Genomic DNA, 20833 nt, shown 5'->3' with positions numbered 1-20833 from the left:
AGATAGGGGCAGAGTTTTCACAGTATTTGCTTCCCTGGAACTTTTATTGATTTTTTAACAAACCCATGATGTGTGGGCTGAAAGTACTTCAGAAAACATTTTCACCAAAGACTCCTATTTATTCACCAGTATGGTAGTCAAGTAGAAAAAGAATAATGGCTACTTCTTTGTAAATGGCCTTTTCTTTTCTTTTCCTGAGAATGTTTTATCTTGCTGGAACAGTCGCATTAGAAGAAAAAGGTTAACAGAAACCAAACAGCCAACTCCTTCTTTTGTTTTAAATAGTTAAAAATCAAACCACTAAATGCACTCACCGTGGGAAAGTGAGCTGCTCCAGAAGACTGCTGCACCTGGAGGTTTTGCTGGCAGGCTCAGGAGCTGCAGAGTTGTAGACCCAGGCCCAGGGCGTAAACAAGGCTGGGAAATGATCTCCAAACACAGGACTTTAGCTTCTGCAGCCACTGATGGGTGTCCTAGATGCTGCAGAGACTTGAAACAGGAGCACCCCACTCGGCTACACCATGATAAGGCAGAGTATGTTTGTTTACTTAGGTCTGTAAGTGCAATAGATTAAGGATAAAAATCACCTGCCATGTACAGTCTGTTACCAGGCAGGCACACTGTGCTGTGCCAAACCAGCGCCCGCTCCCCCACATCGCTCAGACCTACAGCTCACACTTCCACCCCTTAGGGAGCTCCACACGGCTTTGCTGTGCTTTGTTTGGCTGCACATAAACCTCTCTCCCCAAGCCTTGTTAATGAACAGTTTGAAGACCACAGGGGTGATGCAGCACAAACACCTACATTAACAGATTCCTTCAAAAACCAAGACCCCATGGGTCTCACACAGTCCAGGTTAGCAACTTCTACTTAAACTCTGCAAGCTGTGCAGAGCAAGCTCAGGCTGCTCTCAGGTGCCACACCATCACAATGCCCCATTGAAAAGACACCAGCCCACCGGGCCTGCTGCTTGTCATGATGACAACCAGTTGAACAAAACAGATTATCATGGTTACAGCAAATACCATAAAACTGAGTAGAGAAGTATGTCCAAAGGACTTTCTTCCCCTTAGCTGCTTTTCTGGGGAAGAGAATATCACAACGGGATCAACTCCCATGCCTTACACATGTTGACAAATGCTGGGTGTGGAGGGGGTGTGGAGACAAGCAGAAGCATAACCCATCATGTGGCATAACTGGCTAAATCTCTTACTGTAATAGCTTTTGATTTCTTGTGGCTGCCTCCTGCAGAAGTGAATGCTGCAGTCACCAAAGAAGATCCATGATGGTTTGTTACACTGCTTGTGCTGCTTGTCGCAGCCAGAGCCCAAGCACAAGTGGAGAAGTAAGGCCTGTGCTGCTAGGATGTGCACACCTCATCTTCCCACAGATTTGCAGTGTCCAGTTAAAAATACAGGAAAGGCCATGCAGAGCTAGACTGCAGGTCCCTGTAACACATTATCTTCACCAAGAGATAACAGAACATGGCTAGAGAGAGTACAGGGAGACATCCTGCCCTCCAGCTTCCTGCAGGGTACAGGGCAGGGACTGCCCCAAAACAAGAACAATGCCTCTGCGTTTCACAGATCTTCCTAATTACTTTCCAAACTCACATTAATTTTAAGCATTTGTAATACCCTCAAAGCCTCAGCCTCACTACACTTGAAATGTGAAACTATCTGCCCATTTTGTTTTGACCAGCCATTTGCTTCTTTGATAGCCCCAAGCATTGTATCAGAAAACCCATTAAGGATTCCTCGGCATTCACCCACTCCATGTTGCAGACCTGCGTCACAGCCAGGCTTGCTCTCTAGAGAAAGTTAAGTTTGTTTGTTCATTCCAGGTGTTACCTAGGGAGCTTTGAAGATTCCTCACACCCTTCTCTGCCCCCACCTAGCTCACTACAGATCTGCTGAGCAGTGTTTAGGTGCAAGAAGGCTATTCCCATTTGGCATCTTCCCCTGTGAGACTGGTTTTGCAGTGCCAAGAGAGGTGGTGTAAGCAGTGCCCAGCTGCAGTTTTGCAGACAGGAAGGAGACAGGCAACGTCAGCCTCCACACGGGGCACAGCTAATGGCTCTGCCAATCCCTTGTAGAGAGGAGAGCTCTGATCACCTGCAGAAAATCTAAGAGGAATAGTAACAAAAGGAATAAACCTTCTCATTGTCAAATACTTGGATGGTACAGCAGCAAAGAGTAGTGTCACTTGAGGGGAAAATCAGTCCCACATTTTGGAGCTGACAGACTGGGCAAGGTCAGGTGCTGAGGGTGGATCTAGGGACAATCCTGTTTACACCAGCCAAGACATAGAAATTTGTGATCTGTCCCAAACTGCTCCGTTCCCCCTTCAGTCAAGTGCTGCGGGGTGGTGTGACATGCATTCCCCTAGCATCAGCCCAGCATCCAACCCCGGAAAGTGAAGGGGCAAACAAACACCCACCTTTCTGAGCAGAGCACAACATCCTCTTGCAGGGAGCATGCCGCACTAGGGCACGGTGAGTGAAGGTGCATTCAGCCAGCCTGCAACCCGGGCAATGCTCATTTCCTCACTCCTTGGTTCTCTGCAGTGCGTCCCCACAAACGTGATCAAAACCAACTGACTTGCCTATGCCAACTCTCCTGCCTCCTCCCAGTGGGAGCTTGCTGACCACACAGGTCACAGGCATGCAGCTGCGTCCGCAAGGAAAAGCTCGAGAAGGTGTAGTTCTGGAATGCTTTCCAAAATAAATAGTTTGACTAATCCCAAGCAGGGTTTCTGCAGCAGCCACAGCCATTTATGAAAGAAGGCATGTTGTGGACCTCTCGCCTGAATGAAGGTATCCTCTCCATGTATTTTCTTTTTATTACAGTGGAGAAGGCTGTTGTTCAGGGAGCTGTTTGCTGGGTTTAAGTAACTCTCTTTGAAACAGTTTTATCAGGTGAAAACTAAGTGCTTGCTTAGCCTAGCAGGCATGAAACAGAGTCCCTCTGGGAAGGGCAGATGCTGAAAGGGCTGCTGCCTTCTTTGTGCTGTATTTTCATTTTATTTACAAGAAGTTTATCTCAGCTCCAGCTCAAAACAGAGCAATGGTAATGCTCCTTATAACTAACCCAAGCACAAATTCCTCAGATGCACAGTACCAGCTCAGTGCTCTTTCTGTCATCTGCCCACAGACACAAACTATCTATAGATCATAGGCAGGGCACTCCAGTCTTCATTCTGATTTCTCAGCATGCACCCCTCCTTCCCAGTGCCACATGCCTTCCTCAGTGCTGTGATGCACACAGATTAATATGTACCCTACAGGGCAAGCAGATGGATGCCCCATCCCTGCATGTGTTCAAAGCTAGGTTGAATGGGGCTCTGAACAACTTGGTCTAGTGAAAGGTGTTCCTGAGCATGGCAGGGGGGTTGGAACTAGATGATCTTTAAAGTCCCTTCCTACCCAAACCATTCTATGCTTCTATGATTTCATTGACTAGACACTGCTTTGTATGCAAAGGAAGAGGATGGATTTAGGCACAGCCTCAAACGGTCACAGTACCTTAACCTGCCAGTTTGGCAGTCAGGGCCCACAAAAGATGACTATTTAACACACCAATTTCATTACCTAGGTCAGTGTAGGACCATCCATACCCACATCACCCTTTGAGATCTGGAGCTGCACACAGGTCTATGTAATAAAGATATGAAAACATCCCTACCCAAACCACAACAAAACCCAGAACAGATAATACTGATTTCACAAGGCTATTCATAGCCAGATGAAAATAGCAGCAAGCTGGAAAGACTGCTTGCCTCTGTCCATACCTCTTTATCACATCCTATCACAATGTAAGGAAATAACCTCCTTTTGTTTTACAATGTGTAGACATTTCCCAATACACTTCTTAATCAAGACAACTCTTCCAGGGTAGGTCGAAACTAAGAGTAGCAATGATGAATGTGGTCCCAATACATGCTGTAGTTAACAGTACTAGAAAGACTTAATACCCAAACTGCTATACCTGTATTGAGTCCCTGACCAGCTTAGTGCCTCTCCCTGTCTCATGCTGGAAGATCCAGCCTCATTCTTCCTTCCATCTGATTCCTTTCACTGGGAAGGCACAAGCTGATGGGGCTGCCATGGCAGAATGTAGCGAGACATGTGAGTCTCGCTTAGGCCTGTGGCAGATCTACTGATTTAAGTGCTCCTTTTTACATGGATGTGGCCTCAGGGTGCAATTATACAGGTAGGAAGAGTATTGCACAAGCCCACAAACATCACTCAGATTATCAAACTGCTGGATAACAGTGAGTATAGTCAGTGTGTAACCTTCACAGAAAGGCAGCTGAGGGCTGTCCGTCTGAAAGGGATCATGGCTCAGCAGCAGACACCCCAACCCAAGCCTGTTCTGTGCCTATGGCCACAATCACACCACTACCCTCTTTCTCCCCCTCTGTGCTCTCCTCTCCTCTCTCACTGTAATGAAAAAAAAAAATAAAAAAATAAAATACCTGCCTTTTGGTTACCATTGAGAAGTGAAGCTCCACAGCATCATGAAACCTCCTCCAAGGTGCACCACTCTCTCATAATTTGCAATACACCACATGTAGCTGTCTAGTCCTTCACAGACCAAGAGCAGCTGTAAGCTATGAGAACTGAGAATGTATTTAACAGAACTGTTTTCTGAAAAGCTATTCCACTAAAGTGCTGCAGCTGCACTGTCTGCAGCAATATTCTATCTGATTTGTCCCAGTGAAAGCAGACAAAAGAGGTCTAATGTTCCTGCTCAGAAAGCTCCTAAGCAACCGAGTCATATAGAAGTGTCCTTCAGGTGAGAGACAGCTGATAAGATAAAGGATAATTTCAAACAAAGCAGGCAGTTGTGGTCTTCCAGAGCAGTTAGTACATGAACACATCTGTTACCATCACATAGTGAATGTCAGGGCCGAATTCTGGCAATGCCAGGCTGGTTTGACCTCAACTATCTCCAAATGTCAAAATTACTCAAGCTCAACTAATGACAGACTTCATACAGACTTTTTCTTTACTGAGCAAGGACTGTACATAATGTGTACATGACATGTACAAAGTGCCATTCCCACCTTGGACACAACAATGAGCAGCTGATTCCTACCTATAACCACTACCAAGGGCAGCTTTGGCAGGCCCCAAGAGGCAAGCTGGAGGACAGCAGCTCTGACCCTGGTGATGGCTCCTCGCTCCCATGTGCAACCCAGAACACAAAATACCACTTCAGTTCATTGTGAGCACAGCCTTGGGTGGCTTCTCTCTGCTGCTGTCATTGCCTCACATTATGCTTTCCAGTAACATCCCACACGATGAGGATCTCAGGTGGTTTATTAAAATCTTTTCCTTCCTCCTCACCCTGGGCAGCTTCAGTGAAGGACATCCATTGATCAAAAATGGCCCTGAGATACTTCTCGGTGCATAGGAATTGCAGGAATTTATCAGAGCAAGGAGGTCTGGAGCCCAGCCCTTTGAAAGCAGCTAGTAGAAGATATTTTAGAAGAACAATACAATGCTAAGCCAGAAAACCTGAGTAAACTCCCCTATTCAGGGCATGTGGGGAATGCATAATTGAGGAAATGCTCCAGTGCCCACATCAGAAGTTGGTGAACTCTGCCTAATTGCACTCAGCCTCAGGAATACCACTCTTATGAAGAAGGTAGGAGACCCACAAGATCACAGAAGATTTTATTAAGGCTTCCATTCCCTTTTGTAAAAAACAATGCATAAGTATTTTTCTACCCAATGTAATCTATCTGTTACATGAGTAACTACCCACACTGTACTCTACCCAGCTCCTTCTAGCGACTAACTGCACAGGTAGAATTTGCATTATATACAATTTACTTTCTTTCATCCACTTTTAATTAAATGAACCATCCTACAGTTACCACCTAGGGTAAACAAAAGACTGAGCTTCAGTCTTAACCATTATTGCCAGCATTGCCAGAAAAGAAAACCAAAACCAACCCAACAAAAACCAAACCAACCCATCAGAGAAATGTGACTCAGACGCCTCTCCTCAAGGTCGACAAGGCCCTTTACTGGTAATAAACTGGTAATCCAGCTCTTTAGTTTAAATATTTGAGACTTCTGTTTAATTCATAGGTGGGGACTATTTGTAGATCTTGCAGGATATAGTTCATTGTAATTCTGCTAGAACACAAATAAACAAGCACAGCCATCTGGGACACCTAGAAACCCACAAATATCCCACTGAAGAAGGATGGCCATATCCCAGCTGCGAGAGAGGATGACAGTATTTCAGAGACCTTGCTATGACTGTCACCCAACCACAGTCACCCTGCCCCAGTCCAGCCCTGGCTCAGACAGGGATTTATATAGCACCATAGAATTATTTTGGTTGGACAAGACCTCTAAAATCACTGAATCCACTAGACCACTGCAGGTGAAGGTTACATATTTAGACTAATATCTTCCTGTCCCCATTTGCCCCTCACTCATCCTCACAACCTGGATATTTTCAAAATGAAAGAAGGAGATGGAAGATAAGTTTTATCTGAGTCCAAAGAAAGAAACTACAGGACTGGAAGATGAAGAAAATGGGCAACCACCCATGAGAACTTTTGGCTTTTATTTTTGACCCTGAAAAATATTTGCTGACCTCAACTTTACCTCCTTCCAAATGTAATTTCTCCATGCTTGCCTCCACTGGTCTCATGTCATAAATTGCTTTTTTGACCCTGCTTGTTATGCCCCAGTAACACTGAGCTTGCAACACCTGACCAGCCATCTGAAGCAGGTTAGGAGCCCTCAGAATCAGAAGCCATTTTGCTGGGGAAAAAATGCATTAAAAAAAAAAACCAACAAAACAACCCCTCTGGTTTTATAACACAGTGGGAGCTCAGAAGTCAGAACAAATGGGCCCAAACTCCTTTGTACTCCTTTGCCTGCTGAGCTCAATGGCATGAGGCAGAGTGGTGCTACAATCCACTGGAAACCAGAGCTGCTTGTTTAGGAAACTTTGCACACTGAGACATCCTTTCTTCTGGTCAGTAATTGTTTCTAAGCCACAGCCACACCTGGATGATTCTGAAATAGCTCAAAAATGGAACGAAAGTAACTGCAGAACATCGGGGTGCATCTCAATATTGCTTAAACTGAGGTATATCTGGAAGGCATCACTTTCTCCAGCATCTGGGAAAAGGAAAGTTTTGGAAACAACCTTCTAAGAAGCAATCTCCTGATCTGCAATCTCTAGTTTGTGATGCCAAAACACAGAGGGGCTACATCTAGTCTGGGTTCAGTCCCCAAGCAATGAAAGGGGAGAGAAATGAAGCTCAAGTACATGCCTGTTTTGGGATCTCCACCTTCTTTGTTTTCTAATTTCCAAGCATGTGCTGAGGCCTGGATTGGCCTATGGCACACCTGGCTCAAGTATAGTAATGGACTACACTACCATTTTAAATAAAGCTGGTTTGCTTTCTCAACCTGAGATACAGTGAAAGGAAACTCCAGGCAGCATAACCCCATTACTGAAGTTGCAGCTTTCTGTCATGGTTCTGTTCCTTGAGAAAAATCCATATGTGGGAATATTTTTTCATAAACTGGCCACTTTCCAATGCAAACAGACTCAGTCATGAATTCACTTACTGAGGCCACATATATGCTCTAGGAGCTGGATGACTGAGTGGGACAGGAGGTATCTCTGGCAGCACTTGTTACCTACAAGAACAACAAAAAGCATCTGCTTCCACTCTCTGCACCCTGCAGTGCTCAGTTTGGTGAAAGAACTTGTACTTAATTATTCCTAGTGAAAGGTGCTATACAACACCTACAGACATGAGGAGGCCAAAGCTAATAGGCATGGGCAGTCTAAATTCACATGGAAATTAACTAATTAATTAACTAAATAACATTCTACATTAACTTCATCACAAAGGCACAATTCACATTTCAGGTTTCCTCTACAGGAGGAAGTGACAGGTTTATCAACTACAGGCATGGCTACAAACAGATGTACTTAAGCTAGCACAGCTCTGCATGTGGACATGGACTGTCCCTTAGTTCACCTCAAGATAAAGTTCAAGTAAACTCAGTCGAGAAATCCAAACACAGATTGCACCAATTTAATTAAATCACTAAAAATAAAATCTGTTTCAGATCAGCACCTGGCATTTTCTTACACACATAAGGTGTTTCTTCCATCTGTGCAGCTCCAGGAATACTTAGCAAATCTTGCAGGGAGGCAAGAAGACAGACTTTTGGGACAACAAGATTACCTGTATTGTTGGACAACATCATTTTATTTCTAGGTGCTCAAGCTGAACAAGACTTGGAGCTTTTATGTGTGCAGTGACAACTATAAATCTGTCTAAACATAATTGTATGATGATCCCATCATATGAAATGCACATATATGAGGTGCAGAGGGGATGTCTGCCTGACAACACTCCATGCTACTGACTGCCCTGCTTTGCAGTGCTACGTTCAGCTGCATGTCTGACAGAAGGCAACATGTTGGGCTGAAATTCCTGAAGAGAGGCAAGGCTATTCAGACACCCAGAGCAGCTGTTAGGAGCATATGACATCCTCCATGGGTGAGCTTTGCTGAACTGCTGTCCCAGCCCCACCTGTCTTCTCACCTTCAAGATGAGTTGTGCCATTAGGTTTAACTTCAAAAAGGCAACTCTAGTCAAGAATCACTAACAGGCATTGAGAAATAAGTGCCTATTAGTGACTCTTGAATCAAGCTGCTGTTTTCCTGTTGACCCCCCAGCCAGCCAGGTACTCCTTTCAACTTTGTTGCAAAACATTTATTATTGTTCTTTCCCCCCCTTCCCACTACCCCATCTCTGAAGCGCAGATAACAATATTGATTTAAATTCAATCAAAACCTACCATACAATGAACACTTTGTCCACCTTGTGCCATAGCACGGCAAGGGCTGCCTCATTCCCAGTGATGGAGGCCCATTAGAGGTATGTGATTTATGAGTTCAGGAGGAAAAAAAGAAGTTTGTGCTTCAATTAAAGAATTGTGCAGGAGAGCAGAAACTTGGGTCTCCACATGAAGCTTTCTGTATATTCTGCCAAAGGTGGAACAGGGAGCAAGAAGAAGAGAGAATAAAGGAGATGAGTTCAGCTCTCATGAACATCTGGATTCTTGCCTGCTGACACCCTCATAGTGGTGGCACAGTAGATCTCCAAGGTACTGACCATACCCTGGAGGCAGAGACACAGGGGGCATAGAACTGTCTCTAAAGTTGCTGAAGAGGATAAGTTCCACTGCAAACTGTTTTATTAAAAACTATTCATTGCCAAAGAACTCCAAGAAAGACAGAATAAGGCAAAGAGCAGTGGCCAGAGGTTACTATCTCTTATACAACATCACTGATCACATCAGAGAGCTGGCTGCAAAGGGAGCAGAAATTAATAAATTCTGCTTTTGTTGCTATGCCAACTATTTACAACATTGCAGCATGGATAAGGAAGTACACAAAAGCAGGATGGAGGGTGGGCTGTGATAATAAAGACCAAAGTGCAGGAGAAATCACAGGGAAGGGCCATTGGATGTTCCAAGTTTTCACAAGTAACTTAAGTATGTGGAGAAGCAATAGCAGACAGCAGACTATAAAGCACCAAAGTACCCCTTATTTTGCTGGATTTTCCTCTTTTTCTAAGAAGTTTATGAAGTCAGATTTTCCTCACAACACAGCAGCATTTTGGTCTGACATCTCTCCCCTGAAAATCAGCAGCCACCTCACAGACTTTGTTTTAACAGAAGCCACAGAAACTCTGAGGGACTTCAAAAGTCCCCGACAACACAATTCATCAACGCAAGACAATACAGTTTTTTATTTAGTAAGAACCCAAAGCGTGAGAATTGTGAGCCCAAGCAGAGAACTGTGATGCCCCAAAGTGAAGCAGGGTCTCACCAGCTTGGTGTGGTAGAGAGCTCCAATGGCATCCCCCTAGCCGAAGGGCAGCGACAGGCAGGGACACCCCTGTTTACTGTGGTGCTATCAATGTCACCTGGCCGCTGGGCCACACTCCCAGCGTACCCACGCCCGCCACCATAGCCCCGAAGCACACTGCCGTTCCCGGTGACAAGGCGGTGAGACCAGCCCCGGGGGCAGTTGCCGGGGGGCTGCCCTCCGCTCCCTGCCCGCTGGCACAAACAACGCTCCCCTGTTCCGGTGGTGCCCCACTCCCGCGGGACCAGGCGTGCCTGGCCTAAGTACCACCGACGGCAGGTCCCTGTTCCGCGCCTGGAGGGGAGGCCCTGGGCCAGCCCCCGGACCCGCGGGCACCCGGGGCACGGCTAGCTAGGGTGGCTGTTCGCTTTCACACCAGTCCGGCGGCTGCCGGCGCCGCAGGAGAAGGAAGTGAGGGCAGCGGTACCTCTGCCATGATCTACTCGCCTGCGGCCGCAATCCCAGCCCCAACGGCGAGAGGTTCGGTCAGTGCCGCCGGCAGGCACCGGTACCAGGAGGTGCAGGGGTGTCCCGACTCGCGAACGAGCCCGGAACACGCCGAGCGGCCGCGCACGGATCCGCAGCGCTCGGCCCTTCTGGACCCGGCTCGGGGCTCCACTCCCGTCCCTCAAGGCCACCGGAGCAAGTCCCGGGACCGATAAAACCCCAATAGCCGCTACTTGCCCTCGGCGGCGTGGGGCGGCCGACGGGGCGGGGCTAGGTACTGGGGGCGGGGATATCCCGGTCAGGGGCGGAGCTTTTAGCTGGAGGCGGGACTATCCCACCGGGACGGGGCAAGGCCAGGGGCAGGGCGGGGCCGTGCCTGTCCCCGCCTGTCCCCGGTGGCAGCACCACGGAAAGCCTGGCCTGGATTTAGAGAAGTGGGAGCAGGAGTCGGGGTGGGCAGGGGTCAAGCAGGCTAGCAGGGGCTAGAGGTAGGTGGGGCAGAGGACAGCTTGGGTTCAGGAGGTAGGTTGGGGAGCCTTTGATTTTCCCTTTCCTTATTTTATATTTGGCTTTTAAAGATCAGGTTACTAGTCCCACCATTGGCATTGCCAGGACAGGATCTGCTTCAGAAAGCCAAGATGTTAGGAGAGGTGTAAGTTTTTAGGACAGTTGTGAGGTTTTAGGACAGTTGTGAGGCTTTAGGAGAAGTGTGTTAGAAGAGGCACAGGGTGTTATGAGGTGTGTAAGGTTTTAGGAGAGGTGTAAGGCATGAGTAGAGCAGGAGTAGGCAGCAGTGCTGCTTGTTTTAGCACTAGCATTCTTCATGTGGCAGCTCTGTGGCACTATAGGAAGCAACTGGACCATGCAGAGCATCTCCTTGGGAGACACTAGCCTGCCTATGGCTCCCAGACATCTCCTCTTGGGTTGTCTGCTTCTGAAACAAAACCCATCCCTTTCTCCTTGGTCTGTGCCTGAGGGGTAATGGACAGGGATTCTGGGGGCTGAGGAATATTCCAGTCTTCAACTTGCAGAGACAACAAAGAGCAAACTCCCTCAAGCCCCTGTTCAAACCCAAGCCACCAAAAAATTAAGCTCCAAGTTAGGATTTAGAGGTAAGAGGAAGAGCACCGTGTTACTGCTGTAACTTGGTTTGGATGCTCAGAATCCATTTTGAGGTTTCAGTGCAAACTGGGTTCTGCAGCTGTAGGAAGAATTTTGCTGAGGATTCAGTATTTCTTGGATTCACAGCCTGTGCTTTCACATTTTATCCGTGTAGTTTCAACCCAGGCCATTATAGCCCGTGACTAACAATGGGTACAGAATAACAACACTACAGCATGTGTAAACTTCAGAAGTGACTGGCACAAAAAAGGTCCAAACACTACTGTGAGTTTGAAGTTCTGGGCGCTGGAAAGTCAAAGCTTCTGCATCAAGTGGAGGAAGGAACAACAGTTTAATAAAAGTTTTATTTCTGGGCATTCCTGTTCAGTGCTACCGAAAAATATGACTTGGAAGTGAGTAAATACAGTCACATGGTAACAACTTTACAACAGCCTCTAAAATCAGGAAAAAAAAAACCATTGTATTACTGCAGCCAGCTACTCCTACGCTCTTCTCAACTGTCAGTCTTTTAATATCTTCATGAAAACAACTGGCAGAAGCCACGTAAAACACTGAAACAGTAGGCAGAGGTGCAAAAAAAAAATGGATTTACTTGCTGATCTCTATTTCAACTTTTATGGTTAGTATCCTAAAATGAACTCCTGGGCTATTAAGCTTAAAATACTGTCAGGTTCTGAGTCTGGGAGATGCTGACTGCTGCCTGCCCTAACAAGTCACAGAGCATCTCCTGTGATCAGCTGGCACTTTGCTTATGGCCCACGTGCAGCCCTGATGATTTGTATTAAGGATTATATTGGCCAAGTGCATAAACTTCCGTTCTTAGGAAAGGAGGCCAGACATCTTTGAGCTGGAGCAGAGTCTCTGGCACTGTGGGTTTGGTGAAGGATTCCCTGGAGCACCCAGCCTGGAGGGGAAAGCAGAGAGAAGGGACTAGGGGCTGTTCAAGCCTTCTCTAGGTTTCAAAATAGCATTGGTCTTGCCCCAAAACACCAATGCTTCTGCAATAACCCTCAGGCATTACTGCTCTGCCAGGGGTCTGTCTCTGAGGGTGCTTCCTCCCCTTGTGCTGTGGTTGAAGTGACAACATGTATTGGGTCTGGCTGGGATGGAGTTAGTTTTCCCCACAGCAGCCCTCACAGTGCTGTGCTGTGTATTGGTAGCTAGGAAGGTGTTAACAACATACCCGACCTTTGGCTACTGCTGAGCAGTGCTCCACAGCATCAAGGTGTCTTTCCAACATTCCCCCCTCACCAGTAGGCTGGGGGTGGGCAAGACCTTGGGAGTGGACATCTTCAGGACAGCTGACCCAGACTAGCCAAAAGGATATTCCAAATCATGTGATGTCTGCTCAGCAAGACTGCTAAGAGAATGAATGAGGAGGTGAGCCTCCATTACTACTATGTCTGTCTTCCAGAGCAACCACTATGTGTACTGAAGCCCTGCTTCCTGAGAAATGGCTGGACATCACTTGCTGATGAGAAGTAGAGAATAAATCTTTTGTTTTCCTTTGCTTCTAGATGTGGCCTTTGCTTTGGCTTTATCTTGACCCGCAAGCTCTTTTCCATCTTATTTTCTCCCCTTCCCCATCCTGCTGATGGGAGTGATAGAGCAGCTTGGTGGGCACCTGGTGTGCAGTTAAAGCCAACTCACCACACAAAGGTTTTTTCATTCATATTCCAGTAGGGGGGAAACTTCTCTCAAAGCCTACACAGCTTTTCAGAGTGCAGTGGGTGACTCTGCTTTAAATCAGGAGCACCTTTAACTCAGATGAACAGTCCTGTTGTTATCTCATCTACATTGGGACCTCAGTAAGTGCAGCTCATTGGTCTCATTCCTTTTCTTCCTATGCTATCTTTTTTCTTGAGTCAAATCCCATTAAGCCTAAAGTTTTTCAATATTTTTAGCTGTGACTTTCAAAAGGCTGCCAAAAGAGAGTTGAAAAGAATATGGCAATGTGATTAATGCTCCAGCATTTCTTCATCATTTGGTTCAGTGTTAGAGGAACCTAAATCTGGAAGCATGACAAAATCATCAGCAACTGCTTCTTTGGGTATTTTCATTCACATTTTTGCTACCCCAATGTGACTCCATAGCTTCCCTCCTCAGCTACATAACTGCAGTGCTAAAAGTACTGGGAGTACCCAGGGAGGAACACGGTGCTTGTAGATGTCATTTACTTCCCACTGTCTTGTCACAAAAATATTATACTGAGAACAGACTGCCTCTCAGTTTTGTTTACTGGGTGTTAAAGTTTTAGTTTACGGTATGCCAGAATAAATAAATAGATAAAAGGTCCCTGTCCATTAGGGCAAATGCTCCAGCAGGAAGCCATAAACATAAGTGCAGACTCCAAGGTGGGGGAAAGCTGTGTATAAGCAGGATCCTACTCACATCTGCAGGAACTGTGAATGTAGCAGTGAACAGGTGCAGAATAGCAATGTGGATCTCCAGACACATCCCTTCCAAGCCTCCTATATGTCTCACTTGATTAGAGAAGGAAAATCAAGTAACAGGTGAAATCCAGCAAGTAAAATTCAGGGCAGGTCAACTGAAGCTATGTGGAACTCATCCAGTTTAAACCAGCTAAGAGCCTGGCCTTATTTTATTTGGCACTGCGGACCTCAACTTTTACTGATGAAAAGCTGAGCTGTTTTAATAAAAACTTGAGGCTCTGTGTCCTTTCCACTGCAGGGTATAAATCTGTATTGGTTGGCAGTGAGAACTATGAAAGATTTTTGATACTATCTTGCTCAGCACTGCTAGCATTGTAAGATTTTTTTTACTTATTTAATAGCACTTTTAAAAGAGAAATTGGCTCAAGTTTCAGATAACTTTCAGAGAGGCTGAGAAATCATGTGGCCCAAGTCATGGGAAAGACGTTAACTAATTGCTTACAGCAAAGCTAACAATTTTCACAGAGCTACATTCCTCCCATCAGTGACTGAAGGGGGAGGCAAAGCACCTGCAGCCACCCATGGTTCAAAGAACAGGAAGTCTGCCCCCAGTTACTGGGGCAAGGTCCAGACTCTTATCCATGGTGAGAAGAGCTGGTTACCAGAGATGAGGTTTCCTTGTAGACAAGGAGGAACACAGGCACCTGTAGAGATGAATCACTTCATCCTACAATAGGTGAGGAAGAGCATGGCACTCCTTCCTGAGTCTCCTTTCACCAGCCATACAAGGAGCTGAGATAACATGGACAGGGAGTCCTACTTCAAAATGAGATAAGCAGAGTCTGATCCCAATCCAGACTGCTTTAAGACAATCAGTGGGTTTTATGGCTTATTTCATTGCAGTGATGAAAAAGTCAAGTAACCATGCAAAACTTGGCAGGCACAAGGAAAATCCTTAGGGAAAGCAGACCTCCAAGCCTGAGACCTCCAATCATATGTCAAGACTTGTATTGATCAGCATTAGCAGTGGAAACAAGTGAGAGTTTACAAAGCATGAGATAAACCAGCATTGATTGTACACGGACACAGATTTGTGTCCATGTACATTTGAGGGCAGTGCTACTAGAATAAAACCTTTATTAGAATAAACCAAACCAGGTTGGAAGAGACCTTCAAGATCATCGTGTCCAACCCATCAACCAATCCAACCCACCCAAACAGCTAACCCATGGCACCAAGCACCCCATCAAGTCTCCTTCTGAACACCTTCAATGACGGCGACTCCACCACCTCCCCGGGCAACCCATTCCATAGCGCAATCACTCTTTCTGTATAGAACTTCTTCCTAAAACTGAGTGAAACCATCACAGAAAAGGAAACACTATGCAGCTCTATGGCGCTCTTACCACCACCACAACTACAGGTTTGCTGTGCTGAACTGAGAACTTAGGCCTATGGCAAAAACCATCCTAAGGAATCTATTCTCTGGCTTCCAAGTCTTGCAGTAACCCAGCTGACAGCAAAAGACAACAGGTAGCAGAAGTTAACTTCTCAAAGAGAGGTAATTAACAAAGGTTTACCATATTCAGACAGAAATGTGCTGTTGATGGTTATATCCACTGCCTGACATCCCTTCCACACCCAGTCTCATCTCTGCCCTCTGGATGCTCTGCATGCTCCCTTCACATCAGCAGGAAGTCATCAAAAATACTTATTTGCTGCTAACTGGCTTTTAAAATGCACCATGTTATAAGAGGAAATAATACAGTCTCTCCTGTTGGGAACACATCCTGGCATGCCTTTACAAACAAGCAAATAATAAGTTTTTCATACACAGGTTTCCTCAACATGTTAGTGAGCCTGCTGCCCTCTTGACATTCAAATCACATTTTAATATTGGATTTCCCTTTTGTTCTGATAGGGCATCTTGAGTAGAGGCTGGGTTCATTCATGGATCTGTCATGGAAAATAGGAAAATGGAGCAGAAGTGCTGTTTAGCTATATGAAACTGTGCTCTGCTCCAGTACAAGACTCAACACAAAAATGTTTCATGTCCACAAAACTCCTTATCACAATTGGCGCTGCACATGGTCAGCTCTGGATTTTCCTTCTGCCCATGTAACCTGCATATGTAACATAGCCTCTGTCAGAATAAATATACTGCAGGCAAAAGTCAAGATTTCAGCTATGCCTGTGCATCATCCCCAGTTTGAGCTCACACAACATCCTAAGGACTAACTTCCCCAGAAATGGGCAGACTTGGTATGTTGTGAATGCTGGTGCTCTCAGGATGGGTTCTTTACCATTACACAGGCTTTCATCCACTCTCTCACTTAGACCATCTTTATGGATTTTACTGGCCTTTGCATCAGATTCTTAATGTCATTACTCATTTTGAACTAGTGTCTGCATTTTTCCAGTAGATTTTCAACACTGTAAGTAGACATCTGTCCTGAGAGAATTCTCAATGAATGTGGTTTAACTCCAGTCAGCAGCTCAGCCCCACAGAGCTGCCTGCTCAGTGCCCCCTGCTGGAATGGAGGAGAGTCAGAAAAGTGAGAAAACAGGTTGAGATAAAGGTAGTTTAATAGAAAAAGCAAAGGCCATCCAAAAAAGTAAAGCAAAACAAGGACATCATTCACCACTTCCCCTCAGCAGGCAGGTGTTCAGCTACCCCCAGGAAAGCCAGGCTCTGTCACATGTAATGGTTACTTAGAAGGACACATGCCATAACTCCAAGCAGCCCCTCCTCTCCCCTTCCTCCTTCACCCAGCTTTATATGCTGATCATGACATCATATGGTCTGGGACATCTCTTTGGTCAGCATGGGTCAGCTGTCCCAACTCTGTCAGTTCCCAAATGCTTGTGCACCCCCAGTCTACTTGGTGCTGGTGGTTGATGTGAGTAGCAGAAAAGGCCTTGACTCTGTGTAAGCACTGCCCAGCAACAGCTAAAACATTTCTGTGACATCACCACTGTTTCCAGCACAGATCCAAATCACAGCCCTGTATCAGCTAGTGAAAGAAATTAACTCTATCCCAGCCAAACCCAACATATTTATGAAGATGGAAACAAGTATTAGAAAAAAAGACCTCTCCCTCTAAGCAAAGAGTTTATTTTGCTTTGACACCTGAGCCACAGCATAGAAATTAATTCTCTGATGGTGGCAGTTTTTGTTATAAAGTCATTCTTTAGCCTGAACCAGCCAGGGCACTCACGCTGCACAGCTTACCCACCAAACAAGGGGCTAAAACTTACCATTTACTAACACCACAACTGATGCAAAACTACCACTCTGCTTCTGCAACTCTCTCCAATACTCCATCACTCCAGCCCAGCACGACCCAAGGCAGCTCAGTCTCAGGTTACATGGATGCAACACCAGCATCCCCAGGAGGTCTGGGGCAGCATCACAAGAAGCCACTTCTCTGCATTTTTAGGCTTTTCTCAGGACAAAAGGCAGGGAAGACAAGGGGAGTGTAACCATCAGCTCAAAAGGCCTAGCTCAGACCCACAGATTTATCCAGGTGCTTACATTCACACCAGTTTCAGGTGGGGCTTAGATGACTAAATAAACACCACTGTGGGTACAGGCGTTATTTCTATTGTACTGTGTTGCACACAAGCAAATCCCTTCATCTGCAATAGGCATCAGCTTGCAACAGCTGATGAAGGGTAAGAAAACTTCCTACATTTTCTACATTTGTCAGACAGGCCAGAAGAGCTGGCAGAAGTCTAGCATTTTGCATACTCTTAATAAAATCCCACAGAAAGACATGGACCTACTCAAGGGGTCCAGAGGAGGTCCATGAATATTATCAAGGGGCTGGAGCACCTCCTTTGTGAGGAAAGGCTGAGAGAGTTGGGACTGTTGAGCCTGGAGAAGAGAAGGCTCTACTATAATCTTCCAGTACTCAAGCAGGGGGCTACGGGAAAGTCAGGGAGAGGCTCTTGGTCTGGGAGTGCAGTGTCACAGTGCAAAGGGTAAGTTTCAAACTACAAGAAGATAAATTCATATTAGACATTAGGGAGAAATTCTTTACAGTGAGGGTGGTGAGGCACTGGAACAGGTTGCCCAGAGATGCTGTGGATGTCATTAATTAACTTTTAGGCAGAAAACACTCCAGCAAAAGCTTCTAAATATTTTTTAGACAGCAAATGAGGTTGTGCAGTGAGCAAGCAAACTGTAAAGTGCATTTGAAACTAAATGTAATAATAACTTTAGCGGCTTAAAGCAGCCCTTTTATTGTACTTGTTTGAATCTTTAATTGCACTCTTCATCCCCAGCAATCAGATGTGATACTGAACTTTAGAAGAAATGTGTTTAGCTGAGCTTTAGAAGCCACGGTATGCTGGGGTTGGTGGCTTTGAATAATCACATACTTAGCATATCTCAGGAAGACAAAGTGGTTGGACTGCTGCTGAGCTTTTGTCAAGCCAAACATGGAATTCTACAGGAAGTGTTTTAATTAGGTTTCAGGCCAACAGAAGCAAGCCCTAACCATGATGCTCATCTGGGCAATGCTGCCTTGCTCTGGGTGTGCCCCTGGGCTTCTTTTTCTTAATAACTGACACTTCCATTTACAGAGTGAGTACAAGGGAGTTGCTTGGAAGGGAACATTTCTGAACACATTTCAGTGTACACAGATTTGAGTCACAAAGTCTGTTAACACACAGTTCCTGGTACTGGCCCCTTCCATTTTATCATGAGATAAAAGCCTTTGCTCCACCCATAGCCAAATGGCTGCTGCTATTACTGCTCTCTGGGCTATCTTCTCTACTTAGTTGAGGGCTAGTGGTGCTGGCAAGAGTTTCTTCATAGTCCCACTGTAACTCAACCTTAACCATCATCAAAGCAAACTAGATTTTGCTTTCTGTGTTCAGTTCTTTTCCTAAGCTGACATTTGAACAGGCAGTAGCAATGGACTAGAAGCAAACCAAGCAGCTGCCAGGTACCATCTATTACCTTCACAGGAGTATAACCCTGGCCAGCTTGGAAGATCAGTGTTAGGGTACACGCTCATGTTTTGGTGGTGTGAAATGAGCCCCAGGCACCAGTCAAAAGTAAATGCTACTGGTGGTCAGTATTCTCTGTAAAACAGGACTGATGGTTGTAATAATTCATCATGAGATATACTCAGCCCTGGGTCACAAGCTGAAATGGGCATGTATTAGGGCAGAAGCTGCATTATTGGCTCCTGTTCTCTGGCCAAATTGAGCATTTCACCCTCCTGGAATGTAGCTCTGCCAACTTCCAGAGACTTAGTTGGAAAAAAGTGACCATAACAGGAAGAAAATATATATTAGCTGAGGGTGCCTGAGGTGCCAGAGAAAGGACTATGGTGTTGATAAATGAGAGGGAATTAGAGGACACACTGATATTGTGGTACGGACATGCAGGTGTGTGCTGACCTGCACTGTGGGGTGGCAATGGGTTTTTGCATCTTCTTGAAACCTGCTATGTTTTGTAAAAGATCAATGCTCTGTGAGCTACTAGTCTGACTCTTTCTGGGTATTATTGAGCTGCCACAGGCAATCACTGAAATGGCTCTGTAGGTTGTGCTCACGTTCAGATCATTTGTATACATCCATAGACTAGAAAACAGCAGCAGCTCCCATTCTAGGCTGACCCTGGGAAAGAAGTGGTAATGTGCATTTGACATCCTTCCATGCTTCCTTAGTGAAGGTGAATCTAAATACCTTTTATGTTTTGGAAGACACCTGAATTTGAACTTCAGTCTTTCAAGGTACACTTTTTATTCTGGACTGTAGGTCACCCATGCATCCTTAGATAAGACACTGAACTATTCCAAGTTTTATCCTCCCCATCAGTAAAAGACAAGCAATGCCCAGCATGTGGGAACTCTGTGAAGTGCTGACAGTCAGAACAAAGGAGAAGACATCCTTTATAAAACTTTTGGAGATAGCTCATATAAGAATATATCAAACCCTGACATCTGCCCAGAGATTGTTCAGCTATATACTACATGCAGAAGAATCTGGCAAAACAGAATTCCCCTAAGTCTGTAAACACAATGCCAATAGTAAATGACACAACCAGCAATTCACCACTTGTGTGATGAAGAATCTACCATTTCATCACATTAGTGATGAGGGAGAGCTTGGGCATATCTCTCCCCTCCCACCACACATGGCCAGATGCTGAGCTCCACCTGCCAGATGGACTTTTCCAGCTGTAGCATGGCCCCTGCAGTGAAGAGGGGCCCATCCCTACCTGTCACGAGAAAGGCACGATCATCAGGCATGGACTAGACCTTTTCAATAAGCATGTAAAAAAGTCACTAACCATTTTAACTGTCCTTGTCCTATGTACAGGCACAGATCTAAAAGACAATGCTGCCCTCTGCTCTGTCTTCAGCTACTCACACATGGCTATGTCAGAGCCAATTACTCCACTGAGTGCAGGGCTTTGAATTAACCTCAGTCAAACTAGATTTTGCTTTCTGTGTTCAGTTCTTTTCCTCAGGTGACATTTGAACAGGCAGTAGCAATGGTCCTACAAGAAGCTGAGCTCCTTTGGTTCCTAATGAGGTTCAGAGGCTTACAGTAAGCATTTTGCATCCACTGAGGAGAAAGTAACCTACTCTACATTATTGTAATTCACTTTTCAAGTCTTTCATCCCCTGCTTTTTCACTATATAAATCAGGTATTAGCATGTAAATCAATATATTCACCCTGTCATTTTGTGTTAGTAACATCCAACTGCATAGATTAAAACTAGACAAAGCAGATTTTATCATCCGTTTCGAAGGTAATGTTTATTTTATCTTTATTTTGGTGTGTTATTGATGAGTTCAGTATGGAAGTCCAAAAGCCAATCCTGACTCCCTTGTAATCATTCTGTCTAAAACTGTATGAGAAATATGTTAAAATGAAAATGTATGATGTTCCTTGTTTGTATTAGGCATGACTCCAACACA

The 20833-nt window shown here is 45.4% G+C and overlaps 1 protein-coding gene across 5 annotated transcripts in view; it reads right to left on the bottom strand.

Annotated features, from left to right (window-relative positions):
• The window catches only part of LOC137447993 (synaptotagmin-like protein 2), a 45192-nt gene extending 34590 nt beyond the window's left edge, over positions 1-10602 (bottom strand). For 4 of the 5 annotated variants that reach the window (XR_010988959.1, XR_010988958.1, XR_010988957.1 and 1 more), the window contains exons 1-2: positions 10377-10602; positions 315-554 (exon numbers count right to left, since the gene is read on the bottom strand). The gene's annotated coding sequence lies outside the window, so the exon portion shown is untranslated. Of the gene's footprint in view, positions 1-314; positions 555-10356 lie in introns of all 5 variants that reach the window. The other variant, XM_068152060.1, reaches the window with a different exon arrangement.
• Between the last annotated feature and the right edge of the window lie 10231 nt (positions 10603-20833).

The sequence above is a fragment of the Melanerpes formicivorus genome, unplaced genomic scaffold, assembly GCF_026170545.1.
Source record: "Melanerpes formicivorus ecotype bairdi unplaced genomic scaffold, bMelFor1.0.p_v2 SCAF_22, whole genome shotgun sequence".
In the NCBI taxonomy this organism is placed as follows: Eukaryota; Metazoa; Chordata; class Aves; order Piciformes; family Picidae; genus Melanerpes; species Melanerpes formicivorus.
The sequence above is the reverse complement of the archived record's forward strand: the minus strand, read 5'-3'. Positions and strand labels throughout refer to the sequence as shown.